The 25,373-nt window shown below is 49.9% G+C and overlaps 1 protein-coding gene across 1 annotated transcript in view; it reads left to right on the top strand.

Moving 5' to 3' along the window:
* The window catches only part of LOC146838950 (zinc finger BED domain-containing protein 6-like), a 107,550-nt gene that overhangs the window by 15,758 nt on the left and 66,419 nt on the right, over window positions 1–25,373 (top strand). The window lies entirely within an intron of this gene.

The raw sequence follows: 25,373 nt of genomic DNA, 5'->3' as shown, positions 1-25,373 counted from the left end.
ACTTGAAAGTACAGTAATTATTCAGGGACAAAAAGATCTATAACGATATTTGAAGATACCTAAAAGTTCAGCATAACTGAAAAACCGGTGAGATAAGTACTTCAGTGTTCTAGAATTCTAAGTCCTAATAATTGGCGTGTGTAGGTGTCCTATTATGCATGGCTTTTCATTCTAGCTGGCTTCTGAAGGTCTTAACTTTGATTCCTGAATGCTAATCCCCCGAATTAGTATCAGAACTGAGTGGTAAAGATTTGCGTTCCAAAACACTTGCAGGGCTCTTGTTCTGAGATCCCATCTGTTAATAAAAGAAAGGGCGTCCTAGCCCCAGGGCTGATATTATGTTGCTTAATGTACTTCTACCTCCGTTATTACAATGCTTGTGTTCCGTGTTCTAAGCCTGTGACGACTCTGCATTATGTTCCTGCATTGTATTTATGTCGTTATCATTTGACAACGTGAGCTGTGATTGAGAGGTAGAGTTACAGACGCGTGAAAAGATAAGTAAAATATCCATAGAATATTATGTTTTTTGAAACAGAGAAGCAGATGCACAGTCATCGCTGGGATTAGTCCTCCTTATCTTCAACCCATTGAACAATTTAGAGATTTTATAGTGCTTCACAGAATCTCATCGCTAAATCTTGCACGTTTCTGCCTAACAGACCTGTTGCTGACCAGGCTACTCCAAATTTCATAAGATACTTTTCCATTAATATGGATCATGTAGTCACAGAAGCAAGCTGCCTCAGTTCGGCTTCTGTACTTCGTAAAATAATTATCCCTCCCCTAACCCTTATTCTGCGACAAGAAACATGGAGCTTGTATTGTAAGCACGAGGGCTGCTTGAAATAACCAGCGCAAAAGCTCTGAGAAGAGAGCAGCCAGGGAAGGGAATGGAACAGGAAGAACAAAAAAAAGCACAAAATAAATCTGGAGACAAAAGATACCAAAACAAGAGGCAAAAGAAAATAAGTGAAAAACTGATTAAATACAGAAACTGAATGAGATTGAAAGGGGGTAGAGCTAGAGGAGGGACTTTGCAGAAGAGGGTTAGAGAAGGAGAATTTGAAAAAAACAATGGAAGAGTCTAAGGGGCTGAGTGAAGCAAGGAGAGCAATAAGGTGGGAGCTAGGAAGAGAAGCAAAGAGGGGGGAAAAAAGGAATGGAGAACATTTCCGTTAGGGCAGAAGATAGTGATGGGGTTGAACAATTCGAGCTAGATGGAGAAGCACAAAGCATAAGAAAAGGAAACCTAAGAAAAAAGATGAAGAGAAAAGAAGAGCGTAAGGAAGAGAACAATCCAGGCAAGATAACAACAATAAAGGGAATGAAAGGCAGGGAAAGAGCAGGCAACCACATTTGAAAATTATGTGAGGTATTCACCGCTATTACGGTAGGAACAGTTGATGTCACCGAATGCCAGTCACTGTCTTTGTTAGAACAGATTCACTATTGCTTTATTAACCTTCCTACTTTCTCAAATTTGCTTGAAAATGGCCACTCCTTTCTTTCTTTCTTTCTTTCTTTCTTTTTTTTTTTTTTTTTCTTTCTCCCCGCCCTTATCCTGGGATTAAGAAGAATCTTGCATCTTCTGGTCCCCTCCACCATCATTTTTCTGCTTAACCCTGGTACGTGCCCATTTTGTCTGCGTTCTTTCCCAATTGTTGGGGAGAGGCCAGATCAGAGTCCACCGGTTACTGGTGCAGTTGTTGATTCTGACAATTTTTAAGGATGTGCTCCCTCTTCAACAAAGTATACAATCCCTCAGAGTCCTGTGCCTTGCTTCCATGAAGCCAGCCTTCCAGAGCCTTAACAGCATTGTCTATTAAGTCAACCCAGGCGTGTGCCTTCTGTGCGTCCCTGAACTTAACCCTGCACTGTTCAGTAGTTAAACAAAGCCCATCTATGAGGACACTCTTCAAGACTGAGTAATTATCAGCCTCCTTGTCTCTAACAGTGACAGTAGCAGCTTGTCTCTACCTTTCCTAACCAAGGAGAGCCACAAGATAGCTGTCCACTGCCCTTGAGGCACTTTCTGTAATTCACAGACCCTCTCTAAAGCAGTGATCCATTTATGGATATCATCCCACCTGCCATCAAGCCTGACACGGGTGAGCAATACATTCTTTACAGTAGTAATGCAGTTTGTAAACAGTTTGGATTGCAATAGTAAATGTACTTTGATTTCACTTACAGTATTGTTTCAGAGAAATGAAATGATTTGTAAATACAGTACATAGACTTGAATGGTATTTTCAGTAAAATACCAAGTAAGTTACTTTTCGGATTACTTTTCTTACACAGTGTAGTATACCTGGATACTTCACTGGGACATCTGCAAACAGGTAAATAAAATCGTTTTTGTTAATCTGTACAATATTAAAGAATTTCTTTAGGTTTTCCAACTCCACACTTAAAACTTTCCCCAGAAAAACAGTCAGTGTTATCCTATGGAGGAAAATATGGTTATCGGTTTTGAGGTAAGTATTTGGTAGTGGGAGTTGAGGTTCTGGGGGTAGGCTCAGGGGTCTACCAGGGTCAATGATGCACTCTCGTGACACCCTCAGCTTCATTAGGACGGCCAGGTGCAATGTGCAGTGTTGAGGCTTAATGTTATCCGATGGGGATAAGGGGCCTCCGTTTGGTGGCTGCTGACGAGCAGGCCACTTGGCTGTGGGACCAAAGCTCCTGAACTTTAGCTCAAGGCAAATGGGGAAACTAGTCAGCATCAAAGGTGCACCCTCCGCGGCACTAGGGCGACCAGGTGCAGCGTGCTGTTTTGGTGTCGGGTGCCCTGTTTTCAATTGGGATTTTCGGTTTTGGTTTTTAGCTGCAGGCTCGGTCCAGGAAGACTTCCGGGAGGAACCAACAGCTGGGCAGGTAAGTTGGAGGGCTCGGGATGTAGGTGCACCTCAGGTTCTTTACTCCAGGGTGCAGGGCGGTTGGATGCAGGGGTGTCTTTTGAGGTCTGATTTCACCTTACCGGGCGCCCTTCAGCCCCATGGTTTTCTGAGAGGTTGAGAAAGCTTAGACAGGTTTGCCGACAGCAGGAAAGAAAGTGGTGCTTGGACCCTACTATAGCTGAAAGGGATCTGCATAAACTTAGGTTAAGGGAATATAAGAAAGCCATTAATAAGCAAAAGGTCTCATACTATACTATAATGACGCAATCTTTTAGATCCCCCAGGGAACTTTTCACTATGATTAATTCTCGTTTAGCCCCCTCAACTACTGTTGAACCCGAGGTCTCCCAGGACCTTTGTGATAAAATGGCAGATTTTTTTTCCATGCTAAAATTAAGGACATTTACTCCTCTTTGGAGAAGTTAAACTCTGTGGGAGCTAAAACTAATCCCCTATCTGATTCTCTGGTAGTACGCCTGAAGGATTGCCGTTTGCACTCCTTTCCCCTTATTTCTCAAGAGGATACTGAGCTGTTAAGTGGTATTAGATCTTGTTCTCCCGTTGAACCCTGTCCTCTTAAGATTCTGAAATTAGGAAGCGAAGCCATTGCACCTCTTTTGACCACTATTCTTAATACCGTTATCTCTTCTGGCCAATTTCCCACTATATGGAAAACGGCGGTGGTAAACCTTTCAGCATCGACTTTTCCCCTAATAACTGTTTCTCAGGCATTTTGATACATCGACCTCCAGGCCCCCCTAAGCAGTTTCACAAGACCCTTCCCTCGACTTTGGCCGAATCTGTCACTATGCTCTCGAACTATACATTGTTAGGTGACCTCAATCTCCATTTTGATGCCGCCGGTGATCACATCGCCACTGAGTTGGCGAAAGTCTTAGCGGCTTTACAACTGGAGCAGCTGGTAGATTCTGCCACCCACACTAAGGGCCATCTATTGGACCCCGTGTTTAGTAATTGTCCTGAGCTTAGGGCTGGACGACCTATTGGTCTCCCGTGGACGGATCATTTTCTTGTCCCCCTCACATGGTCGATTCACAAACCACCCTGTTTAACCCCCAGCGCAAAAAATTTCAGAAACTGGGCTAAACTTTCTGTGGAATCCTGGTCTAACAACCTTGTCGGCTCCTGCCCTCTCCCGAACACAGATCCCGACATTGCTAATCAAGACTACAAAGAGTGGATCCTGCACTCTCTTGAGGCCACACTCCCCCTTCGTAAAATCACCACGAAGCGTCCTCAAAAACCGCCCCCCTGGTTCTCCGAGGAACTCGGGAAGAAAAAAAAACACTGCAGGAAATTAGAAAGACGGTGGCGCCTTGATTTTTTTCCTCAGAGGATAAGATTCTTTACAGAAACGCGATCAGAGCTTATAAAGATGAGATCAAACTTGCTCAAGCATCTTATTTTTCCTCTCAAATTCGACGGGCCAAATCAAAACCTAAAGAAATCTTCCAATTAATAAAAAGCCTCACAAAACCCACACTGCCCTCTACGTCACCCTGTAAATCGCTAGCCCACTGCAATGACCTGGCTGTCTTTTTCCACCAAAAAGTTCTTCAAATGTACTCCTCATTTTCAGACATTGATTCCCATCCCGCCCCCAGATATGGTCCTGTCAGGCGGAAGCCCTCCATCAGTCCATGGCCATCTTGGAACACTTCCCTCTTATAGAACATGACTCCCTGGAATCCCTAGAACGACAAGTGAAGTCAGGGTCACCCTGCGATCCAGCACCCCCAGAGGCTATGATCTCCGTCAGCCAGGTCGTTCTCCCCACAATCAAGAACCTCCTCAATGCCTCTATCACCTCCGGCAGGGTCCCACCTCCCTGGAAGCAGGCTATGGTCCGGGCTTTACTGAAAAAACCTAACCTGGATCCTGGCGATTTTAGCAACTATCTCCCCATTTCCCTGCTCCCCTGGGTGAGTAAGATTCTGGAGAAGCACATTCACATTCATATGACGGCTTTTCTGGAAACCAATCAGCTGCTGGATGTCACCCAAACTGGTTTCCGACCAAAACATGGGACGGAGACTGCCCTATTAGCGGTCACTGAGGAAACTAGAAGGATCTTGGATAAAGGCGGATCAGTGGCAGTGATCCTCCTTGATCTGAGCGCAGCTTTTGATACGGTTAGCCACGATGTGCTTCTCTGTCGCCTTTCTGAAGTGGGTATTTCAGCCAGGGCACTGTGCTGGCTTCAATCTTTTCTGAGTAATAGATCCTTTCAGATCTTTGAGGATGATACTGTTTCCTCTAGCAAACCCCTGAGCTGTGGAGTCCCGCAGGGCTCTTCGTTAAGCCCTGCACTTTTTAACATCTATATGAGACCACTGGCTGAGGTTGTTCGTCCGTTTGGAATTAAGATCATTTCCTATGCGGACGACACTCCGCTAGTGGTATCACTGGCACAGGAGAACAGCCGATCTGCGCAAATGGGACTAAGGCAATGCTTGGAGGACGTGAAAGGCTGGCTGACGAGATCCTCCCTCAAACTTAATGGGGATAAAACTGAGCTGATGCTCCTGGGCCCTATCACCCCACTGATCTTTGATCCCCTCTGGCCCCCTTGCCTAGGCACTCCGCCTGCACCTAAGGACAACATAAAAAGCCTGGGGGTATGGCTGGACAAAGCCTTAACCTTTGACACCCAGGTGACCAGGTTGTCTGCGACCTGTTTTGGACTCCTCAGGAAAGTGCTTCCAATTCTACCCATGGAGGCCAAGCAAGTTGCTGTTCAAGGCTTGATCCAGTCTCGACTGGATTTTAGTAACTCCCTGTACCTCGGTGCCCCCGACTACACACTTCGTAAGTTGCAGATCGTTCAAAACTGCGCTGCTCGCATTCTACTACAGCTGCCACGGAGACTATCAGCCAAACCTGGGCTGAGGAGCCTGCACTGGCTGCCGATCCAACAAAGAATCACCTTCAAGGCAATGTGTATTGCCCATCAAGCTTTTTGGGAGAAAGGATCTTACCACACAATACCACCCTAGGAAATAACTTCGCTCCGGTCAGGCCTTTCTAGCAACAGTCCCCAGAATCAGGAGAGCGAGAGCTGGCGGCAGGATGTTCTCGTACAACGCCGCCAAGCTGTGGAACCTCTTCCCCCTTCAGCTGAGATCCAATCCCAACTTGTCTCCCTTCCGAAAACAACTAAAGACTTTTCTTTTTACCTCCCTAAACTAATTGCCGGCTGATCGCCTCTGATGAACTTACCATTCTCTTCAGGTAGCGCTTGGACGCCTCAGGGCAGCAATTTGCGCTTTATAAATCCACGTTTCATTTCATTTCATTCATACGGACTCTCCGGAAGATCTTCAGTTTTCTGTCCCTGCCATCGCGCAAACAGGCAGTGGTGGCCCTTGTGGTGTCTAGGTTAGACTACTGCAGTGCCCTTTACCTAGGGATTAACAAGGGACTTCTTCATCGACTCCAATTGGTGCAGAACGCTGCCGCTGGGCTGGTGATGGGTCTCCCTAAATTCCACTCAGTTTCAGCTACCATCAGAAGCCTGCACTGGCTCCCGTTGGGGAGGAGAATTGTGTTTAAAGCCTTATGTCTGGGTAAGAAGGCCGTCCACAATAAGGGGTCAGAAGGCATCAATAAAATGTTTCAAAGATATCTTCCTGGCAAGGACTTGAGATCTGCAAGTAAGAACCAGGTTATAGTTCCCAGGGTTAGGAAAGCCAGGTTGGAGGGGGAGGGGGGCTTTCTCTTTGATAGGGGCTAATCTGTGGAATTCCCTTCCTTCCCCTATTTCCACTCTGAAAACCCTTTCAGTTTTTCGAAAGTCCTTGAAGACCTGACTTTTTACCTGTCCTAATTCTTTTCCCAACCTTAACCTTTAAGCTCTGAATCTGTCCGACATCTCCTACTATGATCCCGTTCCGCAGCGCCTTGACGCCCCTGGGCTAAGTTCGCGCTCTACAAAACTTATATTCATTCATTCATTATGTTGCTGAGACTTTCGATGTCTGTGGGACGTCAGGAGCAGCCTACCAGTCAGCTTGGTTGCAGTGCCTGCAGATACAGGGGAGTGAGTTCTTCACTTCAAGACAGATTCCTCCAGATGTCTTTGATGCCCACATGCATGGAGAAGAACCTGGATGAAGCACAGGCATAGACTACGTTGAAGACTGGCAGGACAACGAGACAGCAACAGGAGTCTTCCTTGGTGCAGTCTTAGTGCCCAGACAAAGTCCACAGTGCCCAGACGGTACACGTTGAAGTGGTTTCGGATCTAAATCTTGTTCCACGACGAATCTGAAGAGCCACCCACAGGTAAGCCCTTAAGTACCCTATGAAAAGAGTTGGGACGATTCAAGGTTCCCTCGTAGAGGAGGGGCTGGACAGAGGGAGGATAATCCCATGTCCTTTGTCCAGTTTCGCGCCAGAGCGGAAGCCCTTGGCTCCCTGAACTGGTTCCAACTGCAATGTACAAGGAGGGCACCAAATGCGCTCTGCAAAGAAGTCTTGTGGCGCTGTCAAGTGCCCCCAGCCCAATACACAAAGTCATGTCTGGAGAGGTGCCTAAACCTTCCTGCGACGGGAAACCTATTCTACCTTCCCCTGCTCGTTCTTGGCTCAGTAGCCGGAGGGCAGAATTGTGTCTGTGGTCAGTAGCAGCCCTAGCTTGAAAAAGCAGAGTAAACCCAAAAAGCTAAAGCCAAAATAATTTGGCTTTGCAGCCACCCACGTTGAATACACAGAGCCAATGCACACGTTCCCTGTAGGAACCTGGGGTCACCAGGCCCTAAGGGCGGTAACGTGGCGCGAGCCGGTCGGGCAACCAGAGGGCTATGTGTTAAGCAACCATACACCACACACTCCTCATGGACTAGGGACACACACAATAAGTGACGCCACACCGTTTAGATTATGCAAATACTTCAAGTTTATCCAAGTATAGCTGGTCAGTTGCAGTTCAGGAACTAACAAGGCGATACATGCATCATAATACCATCCATCAGTAGATTCAGCATCATAATACCATCCATCAGTAGATTCAGCAATCTTGGCGATACATATGCAGTGCCTAACCTTATTCATATACCCACGCCAGTTGGCTAAGTGCGGGTGATTATAGCGCTGTGCGCGCTAAGCGAGGTCTTTCCCTGAACAGGCCGTCTAACACAGCACGATACTCGTAACGGGTGACATTGGGTACATTAACATGGAGCCTGTAGAACTGTGCGCTCCTCGTAATCAATGGCCCCTAATCCTGTGAAGTAAAGCATGTAAAACAAAGCGCTACGCGCAACCATTTGCAGGTAATTACGTTTGAGCAGAGCATATACTACAACACGTTACTTGTGATCCCTGGTATGGAATTACCTTCGAGCAGAACATGTAACACAATGCGCTACTCGCATTCCTTGGCATGTAATTACTTTCGAGTAGAGCATATAACATAACACGTTACTCGTGATCCCTGGTATGGAATTACCTTCGAGCAGAACATATAACACAATGCGCTACTCGCATTCCTTGGCATGTAATTACTTTCGAGTAGAGCATATAACATAACGCGCTACTCGCATTCCTTGGCATGTAATTACTTTCGAGTAGAGCATATAACATAACACGCTACTCGTAGTCCCGGTCTCTCAGGACGTGGAAGCAGAGTCGGTGGCGTGAAGCGCCACACGAGGGTAATGTCAGTCCGTACTTGGGACGGCTTCCAGCGGGGAGGGTTACCGGACTTGAGGAGCGGGTCCTTATGCTCCGGTGCAGTTCACAGAGCACCGCGCTCAGTATCGTGGAAGGGGGGGCACGGACAGGATCCCTCGGCGGGGTCTCTCCGTCGCGCAGGCAGGGTAGGGGACTCCCACGGAGGGGACAACCCGGGCCGAGTGCGGTGTGGTTCCCAGACCAGCAGGGGGCGCACCAGGGGGGATCTCGGCCTCCGGGCTTACCTCCGTCTCGGCGTCAGCAGGCGTCCGTCCTCACGGCGATGGGGGAACTCGGCCCGACCTTGCGCACCTCCTCACACGGCTGCGACGGTGCCCCGGGCTTCTCCTGGGCCTCGCGACACAGCAGGGCACTTCTCCAGGGCCTCGCGACACAGCAGGGCACTTCTCCAGGCCGCGGCGGTGAGTGCGCTGGCTTCGTCGACGCCGGGGGGGGGCTCAAATTAAGGATGGGGGTAAAGTGCTCAGCGGAGCACGCTGCCGGGGGTCCCAGACCAGGGCAGGGAGCGCGGGGGTCACAGCGCTAGTACCTGGTCGATCCCCGGTGGCTTAGCAATCGGTTTAGTAATTAGTTCAATAGGTTAGCTTGGACACGCAGTCTCAGCTCTGGCATTCAAGGCTTACAACTCGCTCTTGTCATGCAGTCTCAGTTCTTGAAGTTAGGTTTCAGTTCTCAGTTGACAGATGAAGTCTTTTGGCGCAGATGTATCTGGCGCCCTTAAGGGGTTCTGTTACTGGGGGTAGGAATGGAGAGGGCGACTAGATCCTTCCTAGTCAGGCTGGCAGAGAGTCTCTGGGTCCTCCTACTACTGGGCAAGATCAGTGGGATTCACAGGGCACCTCACTCACTTAAGAGGCAGTACCTAAATCCTGTCACTCTCAGAGGCATAAGTCCCTGGCTAGGCCCTACCGCCTACACTCCTGGTGGATTCTTCCAGCTCTGCTTCACCCCAATGGCCAACTCACCACAAAAGCTTCCCTCCCACTCTTAAGTAGCCCTAGGTCAGGTGACCTCTAGCCAAGGCGGCAAAAGTAAAACCCCACCTCCCTTCTAGAAGGTTCCAGCATCTTCCAGGAGCTTCCCCACTCTACCTATGGGACAAAAAGGCGGGCTGGTGTCGCAACATTGTTGTGGGTCCCAGCCAGCTCCTGGCAGCTAGGGTGCTACTATGAAAAACGACCACCCTGCAGTAGCAGGGGTCTGTGGCAGCCATCTTGGGAGAAGGGAGCACCTGCACCTTAACACTGATTGGCAATGAAAAGGCGCCCGGAGACATAGTCCAACATAAAAATGAGGGTGGAAAAAAATGAGGCATGATACAAAAATAGAAGGGGAGACCACCCTAGGGCTGACAGGTCCAACATGCGTCCCCCCCAGCCGAAAGAGGGGAGAGCTACCCAACCTCTAGGGAGTTCTCTTCACTAAGGCGGAAAAACCTGGAGAGACCGTCAGCATTGGCGTGGTCAACTCCGGGCCGATGTTCCACCCGAAAGTCCATCCCCTGTAGGGAAATGGACCACCTCAACAACTTGGGGTTTTCGCCTCTCATCTGCATGAGCCAGCGGAGGGGGCGGTGGTCGGTCTGGATAAGGAAGTGTGCCAAAGAGGTATGGCCTCAACTTCTTCAGAGCCCATACCACCGCGAAGGCTTCTCTCTCAATGGTGCTCCATCGCCGTTCCCGAGGGAGGAGTCTTCGAGATATGAAGGCCACAGGTTGGTCTTGGCCCTCGGTGTTGAGTTGCGAGAGCACCGCACCTATGCCGTGCTCTGAGGCGTCGGTCTGTACAATAAATTCCTTGCTGAAATCGGGTGTTGCTAGTACTGGAGCTGTACACATCGCATTTTTCAGCGTGTCAAAGGCTTCTTGGCATGCAGCTGTCCATATGACCTTGCGAGGTTGTTTCTTTGAGGTCAACTCCGTCAAGGGGGTCACGATGGTACCATATCCCTTGACGAACCGGCGGTAATACCCAGTGAGGCCGAGGAAAGCTCGGACCTCTGTTTGGGTCTTGGGGGGGCTCCCAAGCCAAGATGGTTTCAATTTTGGCCTGGAGGGGTTGCACCTTACCTCCTCCCACCAGGTGTCCCAGGTACACGACAGATCCCTGTCCAATCTGGCACTTGCTGGCTTTAATGGTTAAGCCAGCACGTTGCAGCGCCTGCAATACCTCCTGGAGGTGTTGCAGATGGTCCTCCCAGCTGCTACTGAAGACAGCTATGTCATCCAAGTAGGCTGCTGAGAAGGACTCCAGGCCAGATAGTACCTGATTCACTAACCGCTGGAATGTGGCCGGAGCATTTTTGAGCCCAAAGGGCATCACTCGAAATTGGTAGTGGCCCTCTGGGGTGGAGAACGCTGTCTTCTCCCGTGCTCCGTCGGCCATGGCAATCTGCCAATATCCGGATGTCAGGTCAATGGTGCTGAGGTACCGGGCTGCTCCCAGCCGGTCCACCAGCTCGTCTGCACGTGGGATGGGGTGAGCATCTGTCTTCGTGACAGAGTTCAACCCCCGGTAGTCCACACAGAACCGAAGTTCTGGCGTCGTACCCGGTGGGGCCGCTTTCGGCACCAACACCACTGGACTAGCCCACGGGCTGCTGGAAGGTTCTATCACCCCCAGCTCCAGCATCTTTGCCACCTCACGCTGGATGCTATCCTTCACTCAGTCAGAAAGCCGGTAAGACTTGTTCTTCACCGGGGGGCTATCCCCTGTGTCCACATCATAGGTACACCAATGAGTGATTCCAGGCGTGAGGGAGAACAACGAGGCGAACTGTCCCAGGACATGGCGACAGTCCCTCTGTTGCTCTGGGGTCAAGGATGGGGAGAGGACTACACCTTCCACCGAACCATCCTTCTCTTGTACCGCAAGAAGGTCAGGAAGAGCTCCACTTTCTTCCTCTTCGCTCCCATCCGTCACCATAAGGAGAGCAAGCTCCGATCGCTCATGGTGCGGCTTCAGGCGGTTGACGTGGAGCACCCTGAGGGGCTGACGGGGGGGGGGGGGGGGGGTTTTACATCCACAACGTAACGTATGTGGTCGGGCCTCGCCGCTCCACAATGTCGAACGGGCCAGTCCACCGGTCCTGGAGGGCACAAAGCTCCCCAGGTTCCATAACCCACACCTTCTGTCCAACGTCCAACTCGACCGTCCGAGCGTTGCGGTCATACCACTCCTTCATCACGGTCTGGCTAGCCTCCAGGTTCTCTGTGGCTGCCTTCCACAGCTTGGCCATCTGGCTGCGGAACGCCAGCATGTAGCTGACCATGTCACGGGGAAGCTTCTGCGAAGCCTTCTCCCACCCCTCTTTTACTAAACTGAGGGGACCCCTAACGGGATGGCCATAGAGCAATTCAAACGGGCTGAACCCGACTCCCTTCTGCGGTACCTCCCGGTAGGAGAATAACAAGCAGGGGAGGAGGACGTCGTCCCACTTACGCCTCAAGCCTTCTGGAAGGCTTCGGATCATCCCCTTCAATGTCTTATTGAAGCGCTCTACAAGTCCGTTAGTCTGGGGGTGGTAAGGAGTGGAGAACCGGTAGGTCACTCCACACTCCTTCCACATGGCCTGCATGTAGGCCGACATGAAATTTGTGCCCCTGTCCGACACCACGACCTTCGGGAATCCCACTCTGGTAAAAATTCCCAACAGTGCCCGCGCCACCACCGGTGCAGTGATGGTCCTCAGAGGAATAGCCTCTGGGTACCTTGTGGCGTGGTCCACCAAAACCAAGATGAACCGGTGTCCCGCTGCGGTCGGAGGGTCCAATGGCCCAACAATATCGATACCGACCCTCTCAAAAGGGGTCCCGACCACGGGGAGCGGTTCCAACGGGACCTTCAACTTTGTCCCAGTCTTGCCACTGGCTTGACAAGATTTGCAGGTCTTGCAAAAGGTGTGTGAGGCAATCCTCATCCTGGGCCAATAAAAATGGGGGACTAACCGCGCAAAGGTTTTGTCCTGGCCCAGGTGTCCTGCTAAGGGTATCTCGTGCGCTAACTCCAGCAGGAAGGCCCGGTAACATTGGGGGACCACTATGGCCCTCGAAGATCCATGTACCGGCACCCTGGGCTCACTGTATAGGAGACCATCCTCCCAATACACATGATAACCTCCCAGTTCCTGACTGGCCACTTGAGCTTCGGCCTGCCGCCGCATACCCTCAAGAGTGGGGCACGTCCTTTGTGCTTGACAAAATTCCTCCCGGGTAGGCCCTCCTTCCACTTGCCAGTCAGCAAGGGTCGGCAAGTCCTCCACAGGAACGACATCTACCTCCGCGGACTCCGGGGGCACCTCTGCGGCCTCCCCATCCGACTCACGGGGCATGTCTTCCACCACCTTCTTCTTTCCACGTTTGGCTGTGGGTTGGGCCCTAATTCCAGGCTCCAACCCCGGGTGAGTTCCATGCCGGGCAGCCATTGACCGCGTGCTCACTCAAGTCCACCCTGGTAATCCCAGCATCTCAGTGTGAGCGTGAAACTCGACGTCCTTCCATTTGGTGTGCTCCAGGTCGTTCCCTAGCAAACACCCCACAGGCAAGGCAGGGCTCACAGCAACTCGCAGTAGGCCTTTGACTCCTCCCCACTCGAATGGAACACGAGCCACTGGATAGTGACTCAAACTGCCGTCAGCCAATACGGCCGGATGGAACTCCTCGGGGACTACTTGGTCTGGGGACACCAGCCGCCGCACGACAGTGGTCATGCTGGCCCCTGTGTCCCTCAGAGCTTCCACCTCCTCCCCATTAATTCTCACCTTCTGCTGATACTTAGCAGTGTTCGGGGGCAGGGACATTACGGGGACCACTTCTCTATCCCCGAGTGAAACCAGCGTCAGGCCTGTCCACTCCCCTTCCCTATCTAAGGGCAGCTCCACCCCAAGCGCTATACTACTCACCCCAGGACTTTTCCCGCCCAATGGGGCTGGTGGTCGCTTGCGACACTTGGGATCTCCTCTGTAGTGTCCAATCGCCCCACACTCGTAGCACCGCACAATCCTTGGCTGCTGACTCCTGTCAGGGTAAGTGGGTCTTGTGGAATTGGACGGGGGTGGGGTTCCTACTCCCTTCCCAAACTTATTTTGGGGACCTTTCGAGAACTCCACCTTTTTATCTCCCCCCCCCCCCTCTTTCTTCTGGGGGAAACCCTGTCCGCCTTTCGAGCCATCTCCCCCGGGGCCCTTGTGAGACACCTGAGTGCTCACCCAAATATCTGCCTCCTCCGCAAGCTCTCGAGGATCCTTCAGCTTGCGGTCCACCAGATGTTGGCGCAGCTCCGGAAAGCTCTTATCCAAGAGGTGCTCCCTTAAAAAAAGATCGTACAACCCTTGGTAGTCCTGCACCTCGCTGCCACGCACCCAACCATCTAGTGCCTTCCTCGCATAATCAAAAAAATCTACCCATGTCTGGGTGGACAGCTTATGGCTGCCACGAAACTTCTGCCTATACTTCTCGGGGTTCAGGCCAAACTTCTTTAACAAGGCCTCTTTCATGGGGGCGTACTTAACCTGATCCGCCTTGGCCAAATATAACAGGGTGTCCCTAACAGTGGGAGGTATATACCGGTAGAGACCACCTCCCCAGTTACTCTCGGGTACCCCATGGGCCGTTAAGGCTACCTCGTATGCCTCCAACCACTTCAGGATGTCATCCCCTAATGTATAATTGGCTATGTCTTCTTTGGGTAGGTAGAATTTTGGTTCTCGAGGTTCCCTGGGTATGCTGCCACCATTGTCTTTGTTAGACGCGTTCAATTGGAGGGCGCGTAGCTCCAGCTCCTTTAACTGAAGCTCGTGCGCCAGCTTCTTCTCCTCCATTGCCCATTTCTTATTCTCTCTTTCCCTTTCTCTTTCCTGCTCCAACTTGGCTAGTTCCCATCTTAATTGCCTCTCTTCCCTTCTGTCCTCATACTCCTTTGGAGACGCGCTCCTACTAGACCCTGTCCTACTACTGGCCCCAGAACGTCTCCCTGGGGGCACATTTTCAGACATATCCACGTTCAAGAGGTCAACCACCTCCTGGGCGCTCTCCTCTCGAGGTGCATCTGGCGCCTCCTGCCCCTCATCCCCTCTCCCTTCTGGGTGGGCTTCTACCCATGCCCTAATGGCGGTGCGGAGTTCCGGTCCTTTGGCCTTCCGCATCCCAGGCACCCCCATCCCCTGCCCGAACTCCCTTAGTTGCTTCACAGTGTACCCCTCGAGGTCAGCTAACCGGAATTCCATTCTAGCAGGTGGGGACCTAGACACTAAGGAGAAAAATTCCTAGGGTATAGGCAACAGTTAACGGCTCACCAGGCTTCTTGCACTCTCAACCTGGACAGTGGAACTAACAATGCAGCAATCAATGTTTTTAGAGCTTTGGAACACAATAGGCGTTTAATTGTGGCGCCCTTCGCCTCACGGAATGGTGCTGTATGGTCACAGGTCCCAAGGATCCCACCGCTGGCCAACAATGTAGGAACCTGGGGTCACCAGGCCCTAAGGGCGGTAACGTGGCGCGAGCCGGTCGGGCAACCAGAGGGCTATGTGTTAAGCAACCATACACCACACACTCCTCATGGACTAGGGACACACACAATAAGTGACGCCACACCGTTTAGATTATGCAAATACTTCAAGTTTATCCAAGTATAGCTGGTCAGTTGCAGTTCAGGAAGTAACAAGGCGATACATGCATCATAATACCATCCATCAGTAGATTCAGCAATCTTGGCGATACATATGCAGTGCCTAACCTTATTCATATACCCACGCCAGTTGGCCAAGTGCGGGTGATTATAGCGCTGTGCGCGCTAAGCGAGGTCTTTCCCTGAACAGGCCGTCTAACACAGCACGATACTCGTAACGGGTGACATTGGGTACATTAACATGGAGCCTGTCGAACTGAGCGCTCCTCGTAATCAATGGCCCCTAATCCTGTGAAGTAAAGCATGTAAAACAAAACGCTACGCGCAACCATTTGCAGGTAATTACGTTTGAGCAGAGCATATACTACAACACGTTACTCGTGATCACTGGTATGGAATTACCTTCAAGCAGAACATATAACACAATGCGCTACACGCATTCCTTGGCATGTAATTACTTTCGAGTAGAGCATATAACATAATGCGCTACTCGCAGTCGTTGGCATATAAATACTTTCGAGCAGAGCATATAACATAACACGCTACTCGTAGTCCCGGTCTCTCAGGACGTGGAAGCAGTCGGTGGCGTGAAGCGCCACACGAGGGTAATGTCAGTCCGTACTTGGGACGGCTTCCAGCGGGGAGGGTTACCGGACTTGAGGAGCGGGTCCTTATGCTCCGGTGCAGTTCACAGAGCACCGCGCTCAGTATCGTGGAAGGGGGGGCACGGACAGGATCCCTCGGCGGGGTCTCTCCGTCGCGCAGGCAGGGTAGGGACTCCCACGGAGGGGACAACCCGGGCCGAGTGCGGTGTGGTTCCCAGACCAGCAGGGGGCGCACCAGGGGGGATCTCGGCCTCCGGGCTTACCTCCGTCTCTGCGTCAGCAGGCGTCCGTCCTCACGACGATGGGGGAACTCGGCCCCGACCTTGCGCACCTCCTCACACGGCTGCGACGGCAGCGACAGGGCCCCGGGCTTCTCCTGGGCCTCACGACACAGCAGGGCACTTCTCCAGGGCCTCGCGACACAGCAGGGCACTTCTCCAGGCCACGGCGGTAAGTGCGCTGGCTTCGTCGACGCCGGGGGGGGGGGGCTCAAATTAAGGATGGGGGTAAAGTGCTCAGCGGAACACGCTGCCGGGGGTCCCAGACCAGGGCAGGGAGCGCGGGGTCACAGCGCTAGTACCTGGTCGATCCCCGGTGGCTTAGCAATCGGTTTAGTAATTAGTTCAATAGGTTAGCTTGGACACGCAGTCTCAGCTATGGCATTCAAGGCTTACAACTCGCTCTTGTCATGCAGTCTCAGTTCTGGAAGTTAGGTTTCAGTTCTCAGTTGACAGATGAAGTCTTTTGGCGCAGATGTATCTGGCGCCCTTAAGGGGTTCTGTTACTGGGGGTAGGAATGGAGAGGGCGACTAGATCCTTCCTAGTCAGGCTGGCAGAGAGTCTCTGGGTCCTCCTACTACTGGGCAAGATCAGTGGGATTCACAGGGCACCTCACTCAAGAGGCAGTACCTAAATCCTGTCACTCTCAGAGGCATAAGTCCCTGGCTAGGCCCTACCGCCTACACTCCTGGTGGATTCTTCCAGCTCTGCTTCACCCCAATGGCCAACTCACCACAAGTTTCCCTCCCACTCTTAAGTAGCCCTAGGTCAGGTGACCTCTAGCCAAGGCGGCAAAAGTAAAACCCCACCTCCCTTCTAGAAGGTTCCAGCATCTTGCAGGAGCTTCCCCACTCTACCTATGGGACTAAAAGGCGGGCTGGTGTCGCAACATTGTTGTGGGTCCCAGCCAGCTCCTGGCAGCTAGGGTGCTACTATGAAAAACGACCACCCTGCAGTAGCAGGGGTCTGTGGCAGCCATCTTGGGAGAAGGGAGCACCTGCACCTTAACACTGATTGGCAATGAAAAGGCGCCCGGAGACCTAGTCCAACATAAAAATGAGGGTGGAAAAAAATGAGGCACGATACAAAAATAGAAGGGGAGACCACCCTAGGGCTGACAGGTCCAACATTCCCTTATAGCCAATCTTCACCTCCAAAGTGGCCTCTAATATCCACTTACTACAGGGGGGCACTGCTCAGTGAACAAAGACACAACCGGAACATCAGGCCCTTGGCAATGTAAGTCCCAACCCGGGGCACATGATCGACCAAGCGCCAACAGAAGATGGGCGCTAGTACCCAGTTGTTCCCCAGCAAAGTCCCAGGCATCACATAATTCGATCGCCCTACAGGGTCCATTCCTCACCTCACCTAGTCGCTGGCCCAGCTCAACAGGCAGCCACTTCCTGTCCAAAAGATGGTCAATAGTCCTTACAGGATACTCTACTTTAGGATTACCAGGCTCTTGGACGCCTATTTTATAACCAGCAACTACATTGGACCTGACAATGCGCCCCTCTCAAACGAATCCCGCCGCAGGTATAAGACAGCACTAACTCCAAAGCATCACACCAAAGGACCTTTTTGAAATTTTGAACAAGAACAGTATCTTACGCCTATTCAAACATACCAGTTGGACGATCTAGAGTGGGAAACGTATCAGAACCTTTAAGGGGACACGCACGGAAAATCCACCTGTTGGGGTTCTGTCAACAGCATCCCAAATGAGCAGCCCTTAAGGAAGAACCAGTTAACAAAATGGGGAATAGACATCTAACCCCCTGCGCGAAGAAATACCCGCATGTTCTCTGTTCCCCACCACAGGGGAAGGATATCTTAGTTCTGCGTGGCATTAATAACAGTGGGAGAAGCCATCTAATTTCATTAAAGACCTCTAAGGACCTTCGAATAACTTGCAGTAATAACCTGTGGGCCGCATACATCGATCGTTGGGGGATAGAAGCCCCCTCACGCGTCATACCGAACAATTGCTTCAGTTAGGCCAAACCCAGTAGAAATAACAAGGCAGACCTATCCCATCATTTAACATTAATTTCATGGAAAGTAGCAGGGCTCAAGCAACTTTACAGAAAAAAGCTGCTTTGGACTACCTTTGTAATGGACATATTGTGCCTCCAGGAGTCATGGCCTACAGCTATGATGACGCTGACTGGTTAATACAAGTTCTATCACACCGACAACAAACATAATATTTTTGGTCGACCATCAGGTGGCCTACATCTTTATTAAACACGCTGAGAAAAAGTGGCCACTGCACTTCTCATCAAGTCAAACCCTTTACAAGTCCTGCTCATTGAAGGCATAAAGCTCTATTCAATTCTCAACTGTTTTCTCCACCCAGCACCACTCCAGAAGAAACCAGCCCAGGACCTTTTAGCAAGCACGGTTGACGAGCTGCTGAATAAGTCCCCGGCTATGATTACCTGTTGCAACTTTAACACCAGGGATCTGGGCAGAGCCACCAATCTTCTTGAGCCGTCTGGCGTGGCCACATCTTAACACGCTCTCCTTTTCAGCCATCACTTCTGCTTGTCCCAATCCATAAAAGAAGCCAGCTCTCCCTTGTGGTGCCCAAAACCCACCTATAGGAACATTTCAACAATGGACTACATCTTTGTCAGTGAAGGGCTGACTTCTTAACTTCAGGTCTTTGAAATTTACGACCGAGATGAAGTCAGCCACATACCCATTCGCACTATGTGGCAATTCGTCTCTGCAGACTCTGTTCTATGGTCCAAACCTCTTGCTTGGATAGAAGACAGCTATCAACGTAACCAGTCTTAAAATAACATCCGAGTACGGGGAGGACCTTGTGGCAGATCGTCAGCAGGCATTGGGCAACGGCCAGCTGAAATCTCAATCCCTCCATTCCAACACAGACCTCCCGCCATCTCAAGCAGGGGTTGGCGAATTCCTATATCCGCATGAGATATCTAGATTTCTTACAAGGGCAATAGGTTTCAATTTCTATTTTGTCCAAAGGACAAGTAGACCGTCTCACAATAATCCGATACACAGCTGTCCTGTTGCTCACAGCCAAATAGTAAGTAGCTCTGAGCAGTTTATTGGCAGTGAAAGGGTCAATACAAAAGCTGGGACCTACACTTTAATTTCCCCAAAGCAGAAGAACAACATGATGGAGCTGAGCTCAAAGTTGCAACTCAGTATAAAACAGCCACAGCACTGTCCGGTAAGAGTCTTTTTGCTTTCTCCCCGAGGCCATTGTGTGGCTTCTAGGCCCTCCCCTGGTCCTTTCATTTTCTTCGTGCACAAGATGAACATAGAGCTTCTGCAGCTCCAGACCAGTTGCGTCACTGAAATGTAAGAGGCTGCCTTATCGACCTCTTGACTCCTGCTCTGACTTAAACCTTGTGACCCCCCCCCGCCTGCCTGCCTTTTATTCTATGCTTCACCCTTGGGCCTAAATCGGCTCCGGGATCCCTCCTCACCCTTTAATCCGGGGGCCTACAGTTAAGCGCCATGGTTTCCCTTCTCGTGCAGCTCCTGCACATCCCTCCTTTGCACTTTGCCTGTCCTGTACACCTTATGTTTCACCCGGTGCTTGTACTTGCTAACCCCACCCCCTCTGACTGCCCTGACCCGCTCCCCTTGGCCTCTCATATCTTACATCATCCAGGGTTTCTATTAAAGCTCATTAGTTTCCCCATGTGGAATTCATGCCATCATCTGGCCCACCCTCTTTCTGTCCTTGCACTGGGCCTCTCGTCTCACTTTGTGCGTGCACCAGGGGCATCTGAACACGCTGTTGTAGCAGCTACAGTAGCTGTGGAGTTCTTGATGGGCCTCTTCTTTCTGCAGGTCAAGACAAAGGTTCATAATTGACATGAAAGGGTGGATGGATATATACATGGATAAATGGATGGATGAGTGAGTGGATGGATGAGTGCAAGGGTGGATGGATGGGGTGAATGTGGATGGTTGAATGAAAGGGTGGATTGATGGATGAGAGAGTGGATGGATAGTGGGGAGTGGATGGATGGATTGATAGGTGGATAGTTGAGTGAAACAGTGGCTGGAGGGATGAGGGAAAGGGTGGATGGATATGAGTGAAAAGGAGTATGGATGGGGTGAAAGATGGAAGAGAAAAGGATGTCTGGAGGGATGAGTAAAAGGGTGGATCGAGGGGGTGAAAGTGGATTGACAGATGGATAAGCGAAAGGATGTATGAGTGGAAGGAGGGATGGATGAGTTTGAATGATAGGTTTGGCCAGGGCCATCGTGAACCCCTCGCTTTAGCAGCTACAGCGGGGTTGGAGCTCTTGATGGGCCTCTTCTGTCTGCAGCTCGTCAGACAAAGGCCCGTTATTAACGTGTAAGAGTGAGTGAGGATGGATTGATGGATGTGTGGGTGAAATGGTGGATAGATGAAGTGTGGCTTGCTAGATGGACGAATGAGTGAAAGGATGGATGAGTGACGAAGATGGATGGACGATGGATGTGTTGATGAAGGAAAGGGTGAAAAGATAGATGGGTTGCAGGGTGGATGGATTAGTAAGTGAAAGGATGGATGGATGGATGGATGGATGGATGAGTGAGGGTAAATTGATGGATGAGCGGAAGGATGGACGAATGGTTGAGATGAATGGGTAGGTTTGGATATGGATGGATGGACAAACAAACCATGGTGAAAGGAGAATGAATGAATGAATGGATGGATGGATGCCAATGTAAAGATGAAATGCTAGATATCAGTGGGTGAATGAAGGGATGAATGGGTAGATCTGCAGAAAAGAGGCAAAAAAAGGAAATCCCTAGTATTCAAATCCTTCTATACTATGAGCCTGACATAACCAGAGAGGCTATTATCTGAGCTACTCTGTAAAGAGTGCTGCCATGATTTGAAGGTGCACTACATGGCACCAGAGGGACAAGTGCATATGAAGCTACCTGTCCCATGGACAAGTAGATATTTTATTAAATTCCACACCCCTGTCAAGGAGCGATTTGCCTGAAAACATACCCTTCGCAGGGCCTTGGCTGCCAGGAGAAGATGCAATAAACCAGGAAACCACCAAATTATACCCCTTCTTAGGGCAACCCATAAGCAGAAATAAAGGCAGCACGAAAAGCATAATGAAGCAGAGTGGCTCAAGAGTTTTGCGCTATTAAAGGATATAAAAGCCACTCCTGACAATGGAGGTACATAAATCATCGAGGCAATTCTGGGCTCCCCAAAGAGAATGGAGTGGCAGAAAAGGACAAACAGTCATGTGGAACAGCTATACACAACTGGCCAAGTGGAGGGAGCAGTCTCCCTAGCATCCCACGCATCCCCAGATTCTGTGGTGCAACAGGGCACGTCAATCACATAAGGCATAGTACTTGCCTCAATTAAGAAAATGACAGGCCACCAGGGCCGGATGGCATTCCTGCCTCTGTTTACAAAACAGCGCAAAAGTTCTAACGCCACTCTTTAACTATGCGTTCGCAACATCAATAATACCAGCGTCTTGGAGGGGATCAATTCTCTTCCCCATCCACAAAAAGGGGGACTGCTCTAACCCTGCAAATTATAGGCTCATCGCTCTCCTCTACCTTTAAGCAAAGGCCTATGCTCGCTTCCTTCTAAAAGAACTGGAAACATGGGCAGTGGAAAAAGGAATTCTCCTGCGTTATCAATCCGAATCTTGGCCAAACCGCTCTACAATGGACACCATTTTAGCACTGGCATACTTATCCACCATCCAGTTAGGAGGAAGCATCCCCTTTAGATTGCTGCTTCATAGACTAAAACGCTGCCTTCGATAAGGTGGACTGGGGCAGGCTTTGGGGAAGCTAGCTGCCTGGGGGATTCTGTCCCAGCTCCTGAGGGTGATTACATCATTACATCAGGGAGCATGGCTCTGAGTAAAAACGAGCCTCCACACACACTGCCAGAGTGCTCACCAACAATGGGCTCAAACGAGGACAACTGTATTGGCCCATCTCCTTTTCGATCTTTACACTGCAGATATGGCAGCAGCAGTGAAAGGAGCCAGTTTAGTTGCACCAAGGCCGGAAAGTTGCGTCTCCTTTCTTTTAGTACGTGGGAGACACTGCCATCATGGACCACACCAGTGTCAGTTTACAGAGCACTCTTAATGCTCTCCACTGCTACAGTCTAGTGAACAACTTGCCCGTGAATCGAAGTAAAACCAAAGTTATTATGTTTGGTAAATATCCACACAAAAAAACAATCTCAGTGGCAGCTGGGTGACCTACTTATCACAACAGCCCCAACCTATAACTATCTCAGAGTGTGGCTATCCGAAGGGGCCAAACCAGTGGTCCATCTAAGGAATCCTAAGAAAGGTCTCCATTATTATCCACTTGCTGACGCGCCTTAGCAACTGTTAACAGCTGGCCTATGCTGACAGTCTTGAGCGCAAAACTGACCCCAGCCCTCAATTATGGTCACCTGGCTTTTACCGGTGCCTTCGATAAGCTCCTAATGAACTCCCACATCAAGGACTACAAGAAAATTTGACATGCCCCTCAGCAGGCTAGAAGATCGCGTCTGAGGCTGAAACTGGGCATTGGGAGCTCTGATCTTGTGGGACTCTATAAAGTACTATCCCCGTGTCCTGCGGCCATAGTCCTCACACAAACATCATCTGAGACCAGTTTTAGACGGAGCAGGGTCCCCTATGGAAATTACAACTAGCAACTGCAATAAGCTCTCTGAAAATTACTAAAACCTGCACACACAAAATATTCAGCCTGGAAAAAAGTTATGACTAGGCAAGCAATATTCACCTCTTCTGAACAGGACATTGGGAGCCTCATGCCAAGCCCTCCGACAGAGGCTCTAGATGCTTCTTACATCCCAGGGAAGGCGCAGCCCTATTTTCAACATGTACTTTCAACCCTGGCCCACAGGAAAATTCTTTGTGAGGCTTATTTCTTTGCCATTCTCTGAATTTAATCCTGCCTGAGGCAAACAAGAGGAAGCAACATTGTGAAGGCATTGCAACTACCGTAAAGAATGCTGGATCCATTTACTGGGCTGCTGTCCCAAACTGGCCTAAGAACAACAACGCCTGCTTCCTTTGTTTTGGCTAAAAGGTGTCCACTGCTGCTGGGAGGCATCAGATCTGTGCTTCACAGAAGACACACCAAGGGCCCCAGCCAGACTGGGGAAATTTACAAGCCTGTTTTGCCTTTCACTATCTGAAGTGATGGCAACAACGACCGCCCACACACCATAGGTTTGGCACTCTGCATTTAGCGATTAGGAGCTCCCCGAACTATAATTGACAACCCTATGGGCATGTGCAGCGTATCACACGGTTCAGCCCGGGTCTCGGTATTTACTAACCTGGAACTAACATGTCTTTCAGGTGACCCTCAGCAGCTAACTTGGAACCACCTCGGAGACCAGCCATGTGCAGTTGTGTGCCCAAACAGCAAAAGGCCCTGTAAGCTTGCACTAGGCACATCGCACTTTATTCCCTCTCCCCCACAACCTCGGACATTGTTATTTTAAAGTCCTGTAGTTTTAAATCTGTTCACCCAGCCTCTTTGGCATGTTTTAAGCTCACACATCAGTGGAACAAATTAACTTGTACTCTTTTTTTTTTTTTTTTAACTTTATTTTTTTATCTTTTTAAAAGATTCTCCTGGTTGCAACATCAACTGTTAATTTTATGCACTGTTTTTGATGTAATGATTTTAATTTAATCGGACATGAATAAAAATTCACTTCACTTGTTTGCCGATGCCTCCTGTACGCCTTTCTGCCAATACCTCACTTGTCCAGAGTGCTCAAGAAGATCCGAAGTGACCAGGTCCAAGGCATTCTTGTGGCTCTGAACTGGGCATGGAAATTCTGGTATCCCGAGCTTCTCCCACTGATCATCGCTCCTCCAATCAAGCTGCCTCTTTGGGGGGGGTCTTCTGTCGCAGGGGAGGGTCCTCAATCCGAAGCTGTTAACTCTATGCCTTCTTGCGTGGAGATTGTGTGACAGCATTCGATCTTCCTCCCAAAGTCTGATTTTGGCAGTCAGGCGTCCCTCTTACTGGTGGCAGAAGTATGTAAAATATTGTATAGAAAGGTCTATTGATCTTTCTGATTCCCTCTCTAGTCATTCTCTTTATTTTGACCTTTGTCTGCAATGCTCTGCTCTGGGCATTCTTAAATGGTACCATTCAGCCGTGTCTCCCTTCTAGAGGCTGCCAGACCAATCCTCTTTATTTAAATCCCCTATTCAGTTCTGGCATAATGGTGCCAATGTTATAATAATGGTGATCCTTGACTATTTTGGGTATTCTTGATCTAGTTGGGGCATACTAGCCGCTATCCTCAGAAAAACAGCAACAGCGGACCTGCAGTGCCGCACCTTGTTCCAGTTCCTATATATGGACATGCTGTGCAACCAACCCCTACGCCAGCTGTTGAGTGGCATTACTGTGCTCCAGATCAAAAGACAATTGTAACAAGTGGGGGTGCGCAGCTTAAAGTCCAACAGGCCAAAGTAGATAGAAAAGTCACTTCTTTATTTGAAAATATTTCTTTTATAGCAAACATTCATATTAAATCATCCAGCCAACGTGTTTCATTCCCTTATAGGGAACTTCCTCAGGGCACGCACAGTATTGTACGGAAAAGTATATCCGCCAAGGTCGTAAAAACTTGTTGTCTCAAGGTAGTAGCCTATTATAAAGAAAGGAATATTCCCAACCAATCCTGTTTATGATGAAAAGGAATTCCAAATCCGACACTCGAAAAATCTAAAAGAATCCAACTATAATATGTTGAACCTGTCAGCCAAATTCAATGGTCTGGCGGTAGCTGTGATATTCACCCCAGCTTCTCCAAGGTTGGGTGATGCTTCTGGTCAATAAGGAGACGGGGAAACCCATTGCTGAATTAATGTTTTCTCCTAGTACTGTGCCTCCTTTGCCTGGCCAGTGTGAGTGTTTGCCATAGGGCACTAGTTGTCTTTGTTCCCCATGCCATTGGCCTTCATGCATTCTTTGTTTTTCATGCCCCCTCTTGTTTGACGATTTGGCTGGCAGCCATTTTGTGTAGCCAGCCAGTGTGCTTTTGCCATAGGCCTGCATGTGTTCTTTGATGTGGCCATGCCACCTTGCTTGTTTGACCATGTGCCCATTTTGTGCAACCGTCCCTTTTTTTCAGTTTCAAAAGCCATTTTGTATGTTTTTGTTTGTGCTCATTTCTTTTTTGCTTTTCCCTGATTTCAGTTTAATATGCTTGAGGCCT

The sequence above is a fragment of the Triturus cristatus genome, chromosome 4_2, assembly GCF_964204655.1.
Source record: "Triturus cristatus chromosome 4_2, aTriCri1.1, whole genome shotgun sequence".
Classification (NCBI taxonomy): Eukaryota; Metazoa; Chordata; class Amphibia; order Caudata; family Salamandridae; genus Triturus; species Triturus cristatus.
The sequence above is the reverse complement of the archived record's forward strand: the minus strand, read 5'-3'. Positions and strand labels throughout refer to the sequence as shown.